Source organism: Heterodontus francisci, chromosome 16, assembly GCF_036365525.1.
Source record: "Heterodontus francisci isolate sHetFra1 chromosome 16, sHetFra1.hap1, whole genome shotgun sequence".
In the NCBI taxonomy this organism is placed as follows: Eukaryota; Metazoa; Chordata; class Chondrichthyes; order Heterodontiformes; family Heterodontidae; genus Heterodontus; species Heterodontus francisci.
Genome location: NC_090386.1, coordinates 12,989,064 through 13,006,120, shown reverse-complemented (window position 1 = coordinate 13,006,120; position 17,057 = coordinate 12,989,064).

Below are 17,057 nucleotides of genomic sequence, written 5' to 3'. Positions count from 1 at the left end.
CGCAAACAGGGCAGTTTTTTACCCTGGAAACAGGGCACACAGTTATCCCTGAAACAGGGCGGTCAGTTACCCTAGAAACAGGGCCGTCATTTACCCCGGAAACAGGGTGATCCGTTAGCCCGGAAACAGGGTGAACAGTTACCCCGGAAACAGGGAGATCAGTTACCCTGGAAACAGGGCTTTCAGTTATCCTGGAAACAGGGTGGTCAGTGACCCTGGAAAAAGGGTGGTCAGTTATCCAGGAAGCAGGGCGGTCAGTTACCCCGGGAACAGGGCTGTCAGTTATCCCGGAAACAGGGCAGTCAGTTATCCCGGAAACAGGGTGATCAGTTATCCTGGAAACAGGGCAGTCAGTTACCCTGGAAACAGGGCAGTCAGTTACCCCGGAAACAGGGCAGTCAGTTACCCTGGAAACAGGGCAGTCAGTTATCCCGGAAACAGGGCAGTCAGTTATCCCGGAAACAGAGTGATCAGTTACCCTGGAAACAGGGCAGTCAGTTACCCCGGAAACAGGGCAGTCAGTTACCCTGGAAACAGGGCAGTCAGTTCTCCCGGAAACAGGGCAGTCAGTTATCCCGGAAACAGGGTGATAAGTTACCCTGGAAACTGGGCAGTCAGTTACCCTGGAAACAGGGCAGTCAGTTACCCCGGAAACAGGGCAGTCAGTTATCCCGGAAACAGGGCAGACAGTTACCCCGGAAACAGGGTGATCAGTTACCCCGGAAACAGGGCAGTCAGTTATCCCGGAAACAGGGCAGTCAGTTATCCCGGAAAAAGGGTGATCAGTTACCCTGGAAACTGGGCAGTCAGTTACCCTGGAAACAGGGCAGTCAGTTACCCCGGAAGCAGGGCAGTCAGTTACCCAGGAAACAGGGCAGTCAGTTAACCCGGAAACTGGGCAGTCAGTTACCCTGGAAACAGGGGAGTCACTTATCCCGGAAACAGGGTGATCAGTTACCCTGGAAACAGGGCAGTCAGTTATCCTGGAAACAGGGCAGTCAGTTATCCCGGAAAAAGGGTGATCAGTTACCCTGGAAACTGGGCAGTCAGTTAACCTGGAAACTGGGCAGTCAATTACCCAGGAGACAGGGCAGTCAGTTACCCCGGAAACTGGGCAGTCAGTTACCCTGGAAACAGGGCAGTCAGTCACCCTGGAAACTGGTTAGTCAGTTACCCCGGAAACAGTTGATCATTTACCCCGGAAACAGGGCAGTCAGTTCCCCTGGAAACAGGGCAGTCAGTTACCCTGGAAACAGGGCTGTCAGTTAACCTGGAAACAGGGCAGTCAGTTAACCTGGAAATAGGTAGGTCAGTTATCCTGGAAACAGGGCGGTCAGTAACCCCTAAAACAGGGAGATCAGTTACCCCGGAAACAGGGCAGTCAGTTAACCTGGAAACAGGGGAGTCAGTTATCCTGGAAACAGGGTGGTCAGTGATCCTGGAAACAGGGTGGTCAGTTACCCCGGAAACAGGGTGATCAGTTATCCTGGAAACAGGGCGGTCAGTTACCCCGGAAAAAGGGCAGTCAGTTAACCCGGAAACAGGGTGATCAATTATCCTGGAAACAGGGCAGTCAGTTAGCCTGGAAACAGGGCAGTCAGTTACCCCGGAAACAGGGAAGACAGTTACCCTGGAAACAGGGCAGTCAGTTATCTTGGAAACAGGGCAGTCAGTTATCCCGGAAACAGGGTGATCTGTTACCCTGGAAACAGGTTATTCAGTTACTCTGGAAACTGGGCAGTCAGTTACCCTGGAAACAGGGCAGTCAGTTATCCCGGAAACAGGGTTATCAGTTACCCTGGAAACAGGGCAGTCAGTTACCCCGGAAACAGGGAGATCAGTTACCCTGGAAATAGGGCTTTCAGTTATCCTGGAAACAGGGTGGTCAGTGACCCTGGAAACAGGGCGGTCAGTTACCCCGGAAGCAGGGCAGTCAGTTACCCTGGAAACAGGGCAGTCATTTCTCCCAGAAACAGGGCAGTCAGTTCTCCCGGAAACAGGGTGATCAGTTACCCTGGAAACAGGGCAGTCAGTTACCCCGGAAACAGGGCAGTCAGTTACCCTGGAAACTGGGCAGTCAGTTATCCCGGAAACAGGGCAGACAGTTATCCCGGAAACAGGGTGATCAGTTACACTGGAAACAGGGCAGTCAGTTATCCCGGAAACAGGGCAGTCAGTTATCCCGGAAAAAGGGTGATCAGTTACCCTGGAAACTGGGCAGTCAGTTACCCTGGAAACAGGGCAGTCAGTTACCCCGGAAGCAGGGCAGACAGTTACGCAGGAAACAGGGCAGACAGTTAACCCGGAAACTGGGCAGTCAGTTACCCTGGAAACAGGGCAGTCAGTCACCCTGGAAACTGGTTAGACAGTTACCCCGGAAACAGGGTGATCAGTTACCCCGGAAACAGGGCAGTCAGTAATCCCGGAAACAGGGCAGTCAGTTATCACGGAAAAAGGGTGATCAGTTACCCTGGAAACTGGGCAGTCAGTTACCCTTGAAACAGGGCAGTCAGTTACCCCGGAAGCAAGGCAGTCAGTTACTCAGGAAACAGGGCAGTCAGTTACCCCGGAAACTGGGCAGTCAGTTACCCTGGAAACAGGGGAGTCAGTTATCCCGGAAACAGGGTGATCAGTTACCCTGGAAACAGGGCAGTCAGTTATCCCGGAAACAGGGCAGTCAGTTATCCCGGAAAAAGGGTGATCAGTTACCCTGGAAACTGGGCAGTCAGTTACCCTTGAAACAGGGCAGTCAGTTACCCCGGAAGCAAGGCAGTCAGTTACTCAGGAAACAGGGCAGTCAGTTACCCCGGAAACTGGGCAGTCAGTTACCCTGGAAACAGGGGAGTCAGTTATCCCGGAAACAGGGTGATCAGTTACCCTGGAAACAGGGCAGTCAGTTATCCCGGAAACAGGGCAGTCAGTTATCCCGGAAAAAGGGTGATCAGTTACCCTGGAAACTGGGCAGTCAGTTAACCTGGAAACTGGGCAGTCAATTACCCAGGAAACAGGGCAGTCAGTTACCCCGGAAACTGGGCAGTCAGTTACCCTGGAAACAGGGCAGTCAGTCACCCTGGAAACTGGTTAGTCAGTTACCCCGGAAACAGGGTGATCATTTACCCCGGAAACAGGGCAGTCAGTTCCACTGGAAACAGGGCAGTCAGTTACCCTGGAAACAGGGCTGTCTGTTAACCTGGAAACAGGGCAGTCAGTTATCCTGGAAACAGGGCGGTCAGTTACCCCGGAAACAGGGCAGTCAGTTACCCTGGAAACAGGGGAGTCAGTTATCCCGGAAACAGGGTGATCAGTTATCCTGGAAACATGGCAGTCAGTTAGCCAGGAAATAGGGCAGTCAGTTACCCCGGAAACAGGGCAGTCAGTTACCCTGGAAACAGGGCAGTCAGTTATCCCGGAAACAGGGCAGTCAGTTACCCTGGAAACAGGGCAGTCAGTTATCCCGGAAACAGGGCAGTCAGTTACCCTGGAAACAGGGTATTCAGTTACTCTGGAAACTGGGCTGTCAGTTACCCTGGAAACAGGGCAGTCAGTTACCCCGGAAACAGGGCAGTCAGTTAACCTGGAAACAGGGCGGTCAGTTATCCAGTAAACAGGGCAGTCAGTTATCCCGGAAACAGGGCAGTCAGTTATCCTGGAAACAGGGCAGTCAGTTACCCCGGAAATAGGGCTGTCAGTTATCCTGGAAACAGGGCGGTCAGTTACCCCGGAAACATGGAGATCTGTTGCCCCGGAAACAGGGCAGTCAGTTACCCTGGAAACTGGGCAGTCAGTTACCCTGGAAACAGGATGGTCAGTTACACTGGAAACAGGGTGATCAGTTATCCTGGAAACAGGGCGGTCAGTTACCCCGGAAACAGGGCAGTCAGTTACCCCAGAAACAGGGCTGTCAGTAACCCTGGAAACAGATTAGTCAGTTACCCCGGAAACAGGGTGGTCAGTTACCCCGGAAACAGAGTGATCAGTTACCCCGGAAACAGAGTGATCAGTTATCCTGGAAACAGGGCAGTCAGTTACCCCGGAAACAGGGCAGTCAGTTACCCTGGAAACAGGGCAGTCAGTTACCCTGGAAACAGGGGAGTCAGTTATCCTGGAAACAGGGTGGTCAGTGACCCTGGAAACAGGGTGGTCAGTTACCCCGGAAACAGGGTGATCAGTTATCCTGGAAACAGGGCGGTCAGTTACCCCGGAAACAGGGCAGTCAGTTACACCGGAAACAGGGTGATCAGTTATCCTGGAAACAGGGCAGTCAGTTAGCCTGGAAACAGGGCAGTCAGTTACCCCGGAAACAGGGTTATCAGTTACCCTGGAAACAGGGAAGTCAGTTACCCCGGAAGCAGGGCAGTCAGTTACCCAGGAAACAGGACAGTCAGTTACCCCGGAAACTGGGCAGTCAGTTACCCTGGAAACAGGGCAGTCAGTCACCCTGGAAACTGGTTAGTCAGTTACCCCGGAAACAGGGTGATCTGTTACCCCGGAAACAGGGCAGTCAGTTCCCCTGGAAACAGGGCAGTCAGTTACCCTGGAAACAGGGCAGTCAGTTAACCTGGAAATAGGTAGGTCAGTTATCCTGGAAACAGGGCGGTCAGTAACCCCGGAAACAGGGAGATCAGTTACCCCGGAAACAGGGCAGTCAGTTACCCTGGAAACACGGGAGTCACTTATCCTGGAAACAGGGTGGTCAGTGACCCTGGAAACAGGGTGGTCAGTTACCCCGGAAACAGGGTGATCAGTTATCCTGGAAACAGGGCGGTCAGTTACCCCGGAAACAGGGCAGTCAGTTACCCCGGAAAAAGGGTGATCAGTTATCCTGGAAACAGGGCAGTCAGTTATCCCGGAAACAGGGCAGTCAGTTACCCTGGAAACAGGGAAGTCAGTTACCCCGGAAACTGGGCAGTCAGTTACCCCGGAAACAGGGTGATCAGTTACCCCGGAAACAGGGCAGTCAGTTATCCCGGAAACAGGGCAGTTAGTTATACCGGAAACAGGGTGATAATTTACCCTGGAAACTGGACAGTCAGTTACCCTGGAAACAGGGCGGTCAGTTACCCTGGAAACAGGGCAGTCAATTATCCTGGAAACAGGGTGATCAGTTACACTGGAAGGTAGGCTGTCAGTTACCCTGGAAACAGGGCAGTCAGTTACCCTGGAAACTGGGCAGTCAGTTACCCCGGAAACAGGGCAGTTCGTTACCCTGGAAACTGGGCAGTCAGTTACCCTGGAAACTGGGCAGTCAGTTCTCCCGGAAACAGGGCGGTCAGTTGCCCTGGAAACAGGGCAGTCAGTTACCCCGGAAACATGGTGATTCGTTGCACTGGAAACAGGGAGATCAGTTACCCTGGAAACAGGGCAGTCAGTTACCCCGGAAACAGGGCAGTCAGTTACACCGGAAACAGGGCAGTCAGTTATCCCGGAAACAGGTCAGTCAGTTATCCCGGAAACAGGGTGATCAGTTACCCTGGAAACAGGGCAGTCAGTTACCCCGGAAACTGGGCAGTCAGTTACCCTGGAAACAGGGCAGTCAGTCACCCTGGAAACTGGTTAGTCAGTTACCCCGGAAACAGGGTGATCTGTTACACCGGAAACAGGGCAGTCAGTTCCCCTGGGAACAGGGCAGTCAGTTACCCTGGAAACAGGGCAGTCAGGTAACCTGTAAATAGGTAGGTCAGTTATCCTGGAAACAGGGCGGTCAGTAACCCCGGAAACAGGGAGATCAGTTACCCCGGAAACAGGGCAGTCAGTTACCCTGGAAACAGGGGAGTCAGTTATCCTGGAAACAGGGTGGTCAGTGACCCTGGAAACAGGGTGGTCAGTTACCCCGGAAACAGGGTGATCAGTTATCCTGGAAACAGGGTGGTCAGTTACCCCGGAAACAGGGCAGTCAGTTACCCCGGAAACAGGGTGATCAGTTATCCTGGAAACAGGGCAGTCAGTTAGCCTGGAAACAGGGCAGTCAGTTACCCCGGAAGCAGGGCAGTCAGTTACCCTGGAAACAGGGCAGTCAGTTATCTTGGAAACAGGGCAGTCAGTTATCCTGGAAACAGGGTGATCTGTTACCCTGGAAACAGGTTCTTCAGTTACTCTGGAAACAGGACAGTCAGTTACCCTGGAAAAAGGGCAGTCAGTTATCCCGGAAACAGGGTTATCAGTTACCCTGGAAACAGGGCGGTCAGTTATCCCGGAAACAGGGCAGTCAGTTACCCTGGAAACAGGGAAGTCAGTTACCCCGGAAACTGGGCAGTCAGTTACCCCGGAAACAGGGTGATCAGTTACCCCGGAAACAGGGCAGTCAGTTATCCCGGAAACAGGGCAGTTAGTTATCCCGGAAACAGGGTGATAATTTACCCTGGAAACTGGGCAGTCAGTTACCCTGGAAACAGGGCGGTCAGTTACCCTGGAAACAGGGCAGTCAATTATCCTGGAAACAGGGTGATCAGTTACACTGGAAGGTGGGCTGTCAGATTCCCTGGAAACAGAGCAGTCAGTTACCCCGGAAACAGGGCAGTTAGTTACCCTGGAAACTGGGCAGTCAGTTACCCTGGAAACTGGGCAGTCAGTTCCCCCGGAAACAGGGCGGTCAGTTGCCCTGGAAACAGGGCAGTCAGTTACCCCGGAAACATGGTGATCCGTTGCACTGGAAACAGGGAGATCAGTTACCCTGGAAACAGGGCAGTCAGTTACCCCGGAAACAGGGCAGTCAGTTACCCTGAAACAGGGTGATCAGTTACCCCGGAAACAGGGAGATCAGTTACCCTGGAAATAGGGCTTTCAGTTATGCTGGAAACAGGGTGGTCAGTGACCCTGGAAACAGGGCGGTCAGTTACCCCGGAAGCAGGGCAGTCAGTTACCCTGGAAACAGGGCAGTCATTTCTCCCAGAAACAGGGCAGTCAGTTCTCCCGGAAACAGGGTGATCAGTTACCCTGGAAACTGGGCAGTCAGTTACCCTGGAAACAGGGCAGTCAGTTACCCCGGAAACAGGGCAGTCAGTTACCCTGGAAACTGGGCTGTCAGTTATCCCGGAAACAGGGCAGACAGTTATCCCGGAAACAGGGTGATCAGTTACCCTGGAAACAGGGCAGTCAGTTATCCCGGAAACAGGGCAGTCAGTTATCCCGGAAAAAGGGTGATCAGTTACCCTGGAAACTGGGCAGTCAGTTACCCTGGAAACAGGGCAGTCAGTCACCCTGGAAACTGGTTAGACAGTTCACCCGGAAACAGGGTGATCTGTTACCCCGGAAACAGGGCAGTCAGTTCCCCTGGAAACAGGGCAGTCAGTTACCCTGGAAAAAGGGCAGTCAGTTAACCTGGAAATAGGCAGGTCAGTTATCCTGGAAACAGGGCGGTCAGTAACCCCGGAAACAGGGAGATCAGTTACCCCGGAAACAGGGCAGTCAGTTACCCCGGAAACAGGGCAGTCATTAACCCTGGAAACAGATCACTCAGTTACCCCGGAAACAGGGTGATCAGTTATCCTGGAAACAGGGCGGTCAGTTACCCCGCAAACAGGGCAGTTTTTTACCCTGGAAACAGGGCACACAGTTATCCCTGAAACAGGGCGGTCAGTTACAGTGGAAACAGGGCCGTCATTTACCCCGGAAACAGGGTGATCCGTTAGCCCGGAAACAGGGTGAACAGTTACCCTGGAAACTGGGCAGTCTGTTACCCCGGAAACAGGGCGGTCAGTTGCCCTGGAAATAGGGTGATCCGTTGCACTGGAAACAGGGAGATCAGTTACCTTGGAAACAGGGCAGTCAGATACCCGGAAACAGGGTGATCAGTTACCCCGGAAACAGGGAGATCAGTTACCCTGGAAACAGGGCTTTCAGTTATCCTGGAAACAGGGTGGTCAGTGACCCTGGAAAAAGGGTGGTCAGTTATCCAGGAAGCAGGGCGGTCAGTTACCCCGGGAACAGGGCTGTCAGTTATCCCGGAAACAGGGCAGTCAGTTATCCCGGAAACAGGGTGATCAGTTATCCTGGAAACAGGGCAGTCAGTTACCCTGGAAACAGGGCAGTCAGTTACCCCGGAAACAGGGCAGTCAGTTACCCTGGAAACAGGGCAGTCAGTTATCTTGGAAACAGGGCAGTCAGTTATCCCGGAAACAGGGTGATCTGTTACCCTGGAAACAGGTTCTTCAGTTACTCTGGAAACAGGGCAGTTAGTTATCCCGGAAACAGGGTGATCAGTTACCCTGGAAACAGGGCAGTCAGTTACCCCGGAAACAGGGCAGTCCGTTACCCTGGAAACAGGGCAGTCAGTTCTCCCGGAAACAGGGCAGTCAGTTATCCCGGAAACAGGGTGATAAGTTACCCTGGAAACTGGGCAGTCAGTTACCCTGGAAACAGGGCAGTCAGTTACCCCGGAAACAGGGCAGTCAGTTATCCCGGAAACAGGGCAGACAGTTACCCCGGAAACAGGGTGATCAGTTACCCCGGAAACAGGGCAGTCAGTTATCCCGGAAACAGGGCAGTCAGTTATCCCGGAAAAAGGGTGATCAGTTACCCTGGAAACTGGGCAGTCAGTTACCCTGGAAACAGGGCAGTCAGTTACCCCGGAAGCAGGGCAGTCAGTTACCCAGGAAACAGGGCAGTCAGTTAACCCGGAAACTGGGCAGTCAGTTACCCTGGAAACAGGGGAGTCACTTATCCCGGAAACAGGGTGATCAGTTACCCTGGAAACAGGGCAGTCAGTTATCCCGGAAACAGGGCAGTCAGTTATCCCGGAAAAAGGGTGATCAGTTACCCTGGAAACTGGGCAGTCAGTTAACCTGGAAACTGGGCAGTCAATTACCCAGGAGACAGGGCAGTCAGTTACCCCGGAAACAGGTGATCATTTACCCCGGAAACAGGGCAGTCAGTTCCCCTGGAAACAGGGCAGTCAGTTACCCTGGAAACAGGGCTGTCAGTTAACCTGGAAACAGGGCAGTCAGTTAACCTGGAAATAGGTAGGTCAGTTATCCTGGAAACAGGGCGGTCAGTAACCCCTAAAACAGGGAGATCAGTTACCCCGGAAACAGGGCAGTCAGTTAACCTGGAAACAGGGGAGTCAGTTATCCTGGAAACAGGGTGGTCAGTGATCCTGGAAACAGGGTGGTCAGTTACCCCGGAAACAGGGTGATCAGTTATCCTGGAAACAGGGCAGTCAGTTAACCCGGAAACAGGGTGATCAATTATCCTGGAAACAGGGCAGTCAGTTAGCCTGGAAACAGGGCAGTCAGTTACCCCGGAAACAGGGAAGACAGTTACCCTGGAAACAGGGCAGTCAGTTATCTTGGAAACAGGGCAGTCAGTTATCCCGGAAACAGGGTGATCTGTTACCCTGGAAACAGGTTCTTCAGTTACTCTGGAAACTGGGCAGTCAGTTACCCTGGAAACAGGGCAGTCAGTTATCCCGGAAACAGGGTTATCAGTTACCCTGGAAACAGGGCAGTCAGTTATCCCGGAAACAGGGCAGTCAGTTACCCTGGAAACAGGGAAGTCAGTTACCCCGGAAACAGGGCAGTCAGTTACCCCGGAAACAGGGTGATCAGTTACCCCGGAAACAGGGCAGTCAGTTATCCCGGAAACAGGGCAGTTAGTTATCCCGGAAACAGGGTGATAATTTACCCTGGAAACTGGGCAGTCAGTTACCCTGGAAACAGGGCGGTCAGTTACCCTGGAAACAGGGCAGTCAATTATCCTGGAAACAGGGTGATCAGTTACACTGGAAGGTGGGCTGTCAGTTACCCTGGAAACAGAGCAGTCAGTTCCCCTGGAAACTGGGCAGTCAGTTACCCCGGAAACAGGGCAGTTAGTTACCCTGGAAACTGGGCAGTCAGTTACCCTGGAAACTGGGCAGTCAGTTCCCCCGGAAACAGGGCGGTCAGTTGCCCCGGAAACAGGGCAGTCAGTTACCCCGGAAACAGGGTGATCAGTTACCCCGGAAACAGGGCAGTCAGTTATCCCGGAAACAGGGCAGTTAGTTATCCCGGAAACAGGGTGATAATTTACCCTGGAAACTGGGCAGTCAGTTACCCTGGAAACAGGGCGGTCAGTTACCCTGGAAACAGGGCAGTCAATTATCCTGGAAACAGGGTGATCAGTTACACTGGAAGGTGGGCTGTCAGTTACCCTGGAAACAGAGCAGTCAGTTCCCCTGGAAACTGGGCAGTCAGTTACCCCGGAAACAGGGCAGTTAGTTACCCCGGAAGCAGGGCAGACAGTTACCCTGGAAACAGGGCAGTCAGTTACCCCGGAAACAGGGCAGTCAGTTACCCGGAAACAGGGTGATCAGTTACCCCGGAAACAGGGAGATCAGTTACCCTGGAAATAGGGCTTTCAGTTATCCTGGAAACAGGGTGGTCAGTGACCCTGGAAACAGGGCGGTCAGTTACCCCGGAAGCAGGGCAGTCAGTTACCCTGGAAACAGGGCAGTCATTTCTCCCAGAAACAGGGCAGTCAGTTCTCCCGGAAACAGGGTGATCAGTTACCCTGGAAACAGGGCAGTCAGTTACCCCGGAAACAGGGCAGTCAGTTACCCTGGAAACTGGGCAGTCAGTTATCCCGGAAACAGGGCAGACAGTTATCCCGGAAACAGGGTGATCAGTTACACTGGAAACAGGGCAGTCAGTTATCCCGGAAACAGGGCAGTCAGTTATCCCGGAAAAAGGGTGATCAGTTACCCTGGAAACTGGGCAGTCAGTTACCCTGGAAACAGGGCAGTCAGTTACCCCGGAAGCAGGGCAGACAGTTACGCAGGAAACAGGGCAGACAGTTAACCCGGAAACTGGGCAGTCAGTTACCCTGGAAACAGGGCAGTCAGTCACCCTGGAAACTGGTTAGACAGTTACCCCGGAAACAGGGTGATCAGTTACCCCGGAAACAGGGCAGTCAGTAATCCCGGAAACAGGGCTGTCAGTTATCACGGAAAAAGGGTGATCAGTTACCCTGGAAACTGGGCAGTCAGTTACCCTGGAAACAGGGCAGTCAGTTACCCCGGAAGCAAGGCAGTCAGTTACTCAGGAAACAGGGCAGTCAGTTACCCCAGAAACTGGGCAGTCAGTTACCCTGGAAACAGGGGAGTCAGTTATCCCGGAAACAGGGTGATCAGTTACCCTGGAAACAGGGCAGTCAGTTATCCCGGAAACAGGGCAGTCAGTTATCCCGGAAAAAGGGTGATCAGTTACCCTGGAAACTGGGCAGTCAGTTAACCTGGAAACTGGGCAGTCAATTACCCAGGAAACAGGGCAGTCAGTTACCCCGGAAACTGGGCAGTCAGTTACCCTGGAAACAGGGCAGTCAGTCACCCTGGAAACTGGTTAGTCAGTTACCCCGGAAACAGGGTGATCAGTTATCCTGGAAACAGGGCGGTCAGTTACCCCGGAAACAGGGCAGTCAGTTACCCTGGAAACAGGGGAGTCAGTTATCCCGGAAACAGGGTGATCAGTTATCCTGGAAACAGGGCAGTCAGTTAGCCTGGAAACAGGGCAGTCAGTTACCCCGGAAACAGGGCAGTCAGTTACCCTGGAAACAGGGCAGTCAGTTATCCCGGAAACAGGGCAGTCAGTTACCCTGGAAACAGGGCAGTCAGTTATCCCGGAAACAGGGCAGTCAGTTACCCTGGAAACAGGGTATTCAGTTACTCTGGAAACTGGGCAGTCAGTTACCCTGGAAACAGGGCAGTCAGTTACCCCGGAAACAGGGCAGTCAGTTAACCTGGAAACAGGGCGGTCAGTTATCCAGTAAACAGGGCAGTCAGTTATCCCGGAAACAGGGCAGTCAGTTATCCTGGAAACAGGGCAGTCAGTTACCCCGGAAATAGGGCTGTCAGTTATCCTGGAAACAGGGCGGTCAGTTACCCCGGAAACAGGTAGATCTGTTGCCCCGGAAACAGGGCAGTCAGTTACCCTGGAAACTGGGCAGTCAGTTACCCTGGAAACAGGATGGTCAGTTACACTGGAAACAGGGTGATCAGTTATCCTGGAAACAGGGCGGTCAGTTACCCCGGAAACAGGGCAGTCAGTTACCCCAGAAACAGGGCTGTCAGTAACCCTGGAAACAGATTAGACAGTTACCCTGGAAACAGGGTGGTCAGTTACCCCGGAAACAGAGTGATCAGTTACCCCGGAAACAGAGTGATCAGTTATCCTGGAAACAGGGCAGTCAGTTACCCCGGAAACAGGGCAGTCAGTTACCCTGGAAACAGGGCAGTCAGTTACCCTGGAAACAGGGGAGTCAGTTATCCTGGAAACAGGGTGGTCAGTGACCCTGGAAACAGGGTGGTCAGTTACCCCGGAAACAGGGTGATCAGTTATCCTGGAAACAGGGCGGTCAGTTACCCCGGAAACAGGGCAGTCAGTTACACCGGAAACAGGGTGATCAGTTATCCTGGAAACAGGGCAGTCAGTTAGCCTGGAAACAGGGCAGTCAGTTACCCCGGAAACAGGGTTATCAGTTACCCTGGAAACAGGGAAGTCAGTTACCCCGGAAGCAGGGCAGTCAGTTACCCAGGAAACAGGACAGTCTGTTACCCCGGAAACTGGGCAGTCAGTTACCCTGGAAACAGGGCAGTCAGTCACCCTGGAAACTGGTTAGTCAGTTACCCCGGAAACAGGGTGATCTGTTACCCCGGAAACAGGGCAGTCAGTTCCCCTGGAAACAGGGCAGTCAGTTACCCTGGAAACAGGGCAGTCAGTTAACCTGGAAATAGGTAGGTCAGTTATCCTGGAAACAGGGCGGTCAGTAACCCCGGAAACAGGGAGATCAGTTACCCCGGAAACAGGGCAGTCAGTTACCCTGGAAACACGGGAGTCACTTATCCTGGAAACAGGGTGGTCAGTGACCCTGGAAACAGGGTGGTCAGTTACCCCGGAAACAGGGTGATCAGTTATCCTGGAAACAGGGCGGTCAGTTACCCCGGAAACAGGGCAGTCAGTTACCCCGGAAAAAGGGTGATCAGTTATCCTGGAAACAGGGCAGTCAGTTATCCCGGAAACAGGGCGGTCAGTTACCCCGGAAACAGGGCAGTCAGTTACCCTGGAAACAGGGGAGTCAGTTATCCCGGAAACAGGGTGATCAGTTATCCTGGAAACAGGGCAGTCAGTTAGCCTGGAAACAGGGCAGTCAGTTACCCCGGAAACAGGGCAGTCAGTTACTCTGGAAACAGGGCAGTCAGTTATCCCGGAAACAGGGCAGTCAGTTACCCTGGAAACAGGGCAGTCAGTTATCCCGGAAACAGGGCAGTCAGTTACCCTGGAAACAGGGTATTCAGTTACTCTGGAAACTGGGCAGTCAGTTACCCTGGAAACAGGGCAGTCAGTTACCCCGGAAACAGGGCAGTCAGTTAACCTGGAAACAGGGCGGTCAGTTATCCAGTAAGCAGGGCAGTCAGTTATCCCGGAAACAGGGCAGTCAGTTATCCTGGAAACAGGGCAGTCAGTTACCCCGGAAATAGGGCTGTCAGTTATCCTGGAAACAGGGCGGTCAGTTACCCCGGAAACAGGTAGATCTGTTGCCCCGGAAACAGGGCAGTCAGTTACCCTGGAAACTGGGCAGTCAGTTACCCTGGAAACAGGATGGTCAGGAACACTGGAAACAGGGTGATCAGTTATCCTGGAAACAGGGCGGTCAGTTACCCCGGAAACAGGGCAGTCAGTTACCCCAGAAACAGGGCTGTCAGTAACCCTGGAAACAGATTAGACAGTTACCCTGGAAACAGGGCAGTCAGTTACCCCGGAAACAGAGTGATCAGTTACCCCGGAAACAGAGTGATCAGTTATCCTGGAAACAGGGCAGTCAGTTACCCCGGAAACAGGGCAGTCAGTTACCCTGGAAACAGGGCAGTCAGTTACCCTGGAAACAGGGGAGTCAGTTATCCTGGAAACAGGGTGGTCAGTGACCCTGGAAACAGGGTGGTCAGTTACCCCGGAAACAGGGTGATCAGTTATCCTGGAAACAGGGCGGTCAGTTACCCCGGAAACAGGGCAGTCAGTTACACCGGAAACAGGGTGATCAGTTGTCCTGGAAACAGGGCAGTCAGTTAGCCTGGAAACAGGGCAGTCAGTTACCCCGGAAACAGGGTTATCAGTTACCCTGGAAACAGGGAAGTCAGTTACCCCGGAAGCAGGGCAGTCAGTTACCCAGGAAACAGGACAGTCAGTTACCCCGGAAACTGGGCAGTCAGTTACCCTGGAAACAGGGCAGTCAGTCACCCTGGAAACTGGTTAGTCAGTTACCCCGGAAACAGGGTGATCTGTTACCCCGGAAACAGGGCAGTCAGTTCCCCTGGAAACAGGGCAGTCAGTTACCCTGGAAACAGGGCAGTCAGTTAACCTGGAAATAGGTAGGTCAGTTATCCTGGAAACAGGGCGGTCAGTAACCCCGGAAACAGGGAGATCAGTTACCCCGGAAACAGGGCAGTCAGTTACCCTGGAAACACGGGAGTCACTTATCCTGGAAACAGGGTGGTCAGTGACCCTGGAAACAGGGTGGTCAGTTACCCCGGAAACAGGGTGATCAGTTATCCTGGAAACAGGGCGGTCAGTTACCCCGGAAACAGGGCAGTCAGTTACCCCGGAAAAAGGGTGATCAGTTATCCTGGAAACAGGGCAGTCAGTTATCCCGGAAACAGGGCAGTCAGTTACCCTGGAAACAGGGAAGTCAGTTACCCCGGAAACTGGGCAGTCAGTTACCCCGGAAACAGGGTGATCAGTTACCCCGGAAACAGGGCAGTCAGTTATCCCGGAAACAGGGCAGTTAGTTATCCCGGAAACAGGGTGATAATTTACCCTGGAAACTGGACAGTCAGTTACCCTGGAAACAGGGCGGTCAGTTACCCTGGAAACAGGGCGGTCAGTTACCCTGGAAACAGGGCAGTCAATTATCCTGGAAACAGGGTGATCAGTTACACTGGAAGGTGGGCTGTCAGTTACCCTGGAAACAGGGCAGTCAGTTACCCTGGAAACTGGGCAGTCAGTTACCCCGGAAACAGGGCAGTTCGTTACCCTGGAAACTGGGCAGTCAGTTACCCTGGAAACTGGGCAGTCAGTTCCCCCGGAAACAGGGCGGTCAGTTGCCCTGGAAACAGGGCAGTCAGTTACCCCGGAAACATGGTGATCCGTTGCACTGGAAACAGGGAGATCAGTTACCCTGGAAACAGGGCAGTCAGTTACCCCGGAAACAGGGCAGTCAGTTACACCGGAAACAGGGCAGTCAGTTACCCGGAAACAGGGAGATCAGTTACCCCGGAAACAGGGAGATCAGTTACCCTGGAAACAGGGCTTTCCGTTATCCTGGAAACAGGGTGGTCGGTGACCCTGGAAACAGGGCGGTCAGTTACCCCGGAAACAGGGCAGTCAGTTACCCCGGAAACAGGGTGATCAGTTATTCTGGAAACAGGGCAGTCAGTTAGCCTGGAAACAGGGCAGTCAGTTACCCCGGAAACAGGGTAAGTCAGTTAACCTGGAAACAGGGCAGTCAGTTATCCCGGAAACAGGGCAGTCAGTTATCCCGGAAACAGGGTGATCAGTTACCCTGAAAACAGGGCAGTCAGTTACCCCGGAAACTGGGCAGTCAGTTACCCTGGAAACAGGGCAGTCAGTCACCCTGGAAACTGGTTAGTCAGTTACCCCGGAAACAGGGTGATCTGTTACCCCGGAAACAGGGCAGTCAGTTCCCCTGGGAACAGGGCAGTCAGTTACCCTGGAAACAGGGCAGTCAGGTAACCTGTAAATAGGTAGGTCAGTTATCCTGGAAACAGGGCGGTCAGTAACCCCGGAAACAGGGAGATCAGTTACCCCGGAAACAGGGCAGTCAGTTACCCTGGAAACAGGGGAGTCAGTTATCCTGGAAACAGGGTGGTCAGTGACCCTGGAAACAGGGTGGTCAGTTACCCCGGAAACAGGGTGATCAGTTATCCTGGAAACAGGGCGGTCAGTTACCCCGGAAACAGGGCAGTCAGTTACCCCGGAAACAGGGTGATCAGTTATCCTGGAAACAGGGCAGTCAGTTAGCCTGGAAACAGGGCAGTCAGTTACCCCGGAAGCAGGGCAGTCAGTTACCCTGGAAACAGGGCAGTCAGTTATCTTGGAAACAGGGCAGTCAGTTATCCCGGAAACAGGGTGATCTGTTACCCTGGAAACAGGTTCTTCAGTTACTCTGGAAACTGGACAGTCAGTTACCCTGGAAACAGGGCAGTCAGTTATCCCGGAAACAGGGTTATCAGTTACCCTGGAAACAGGGCGGTCAGTTATCCCTGAAACAGGGCAGTCAGTTACCCTGGAAACAGGGAAGTCAGTTACCCCGGAAACTGGGCAGTCAGTTACCCCGGAAACAGGGTGATCAGTTACCCCGGAAACAGGGCAGTCAGTTATCCCGGAAACAGGGCAGTTAGTTATCCCGGAAACAGGGTGATAATTTACCCTGGAAACTGGGCAGTCAGTTACCCTGGAAACAGGGCGGTCAGTTACCCTGGAAACAGGGCAGTCAATTATCCTGGAAACAGGGTGATCAGTTACACTGGAAGGTGGGCTGTCAGATTCCCTGGAAACAGAGCAGTCAGTTACCCCGGAAACAGGGCAGTTAGTGACCCTGGAAACTGGGCACTCAGTTACCCTGGAAACTGGGCAGTCAGTTCCCCCGGAAACAGGGCGGTCAGTTGCCCTGGAAACAGGGCAGTCAGTTACCCCGGAAACATGGTGATCCGTTGCACTGGAAACAGGGAGATCAGTTACCCTGGAAACAGGGCAGTCAGTTACCCCGGAAACAGGGCAGTCAGTTACCCGGAAACAGGGTGATCAGTTACCCCGGAAACAGGGAGATCAGTTACCCTGGAAATAGGGCTTTCAGTTATCCTGGAAACAGGGTGGTCAGTGACCCTGGAAACAGGGCGGTCAGTTACCCCGGAAGCAGGGCAGTCAGTTACCCTGGAAACAGGGCAGTCATTTCTCCCAGAAACAGGGCAGTCAGTTCTCCCGGAAACAGGGTGATCAGTTACCCTGGAAACTGGGCAGTCAGTTACCCTGGAAACAGGGCAGTCAGTTACCCCGGAAACAGGGCAGTCAGTTACC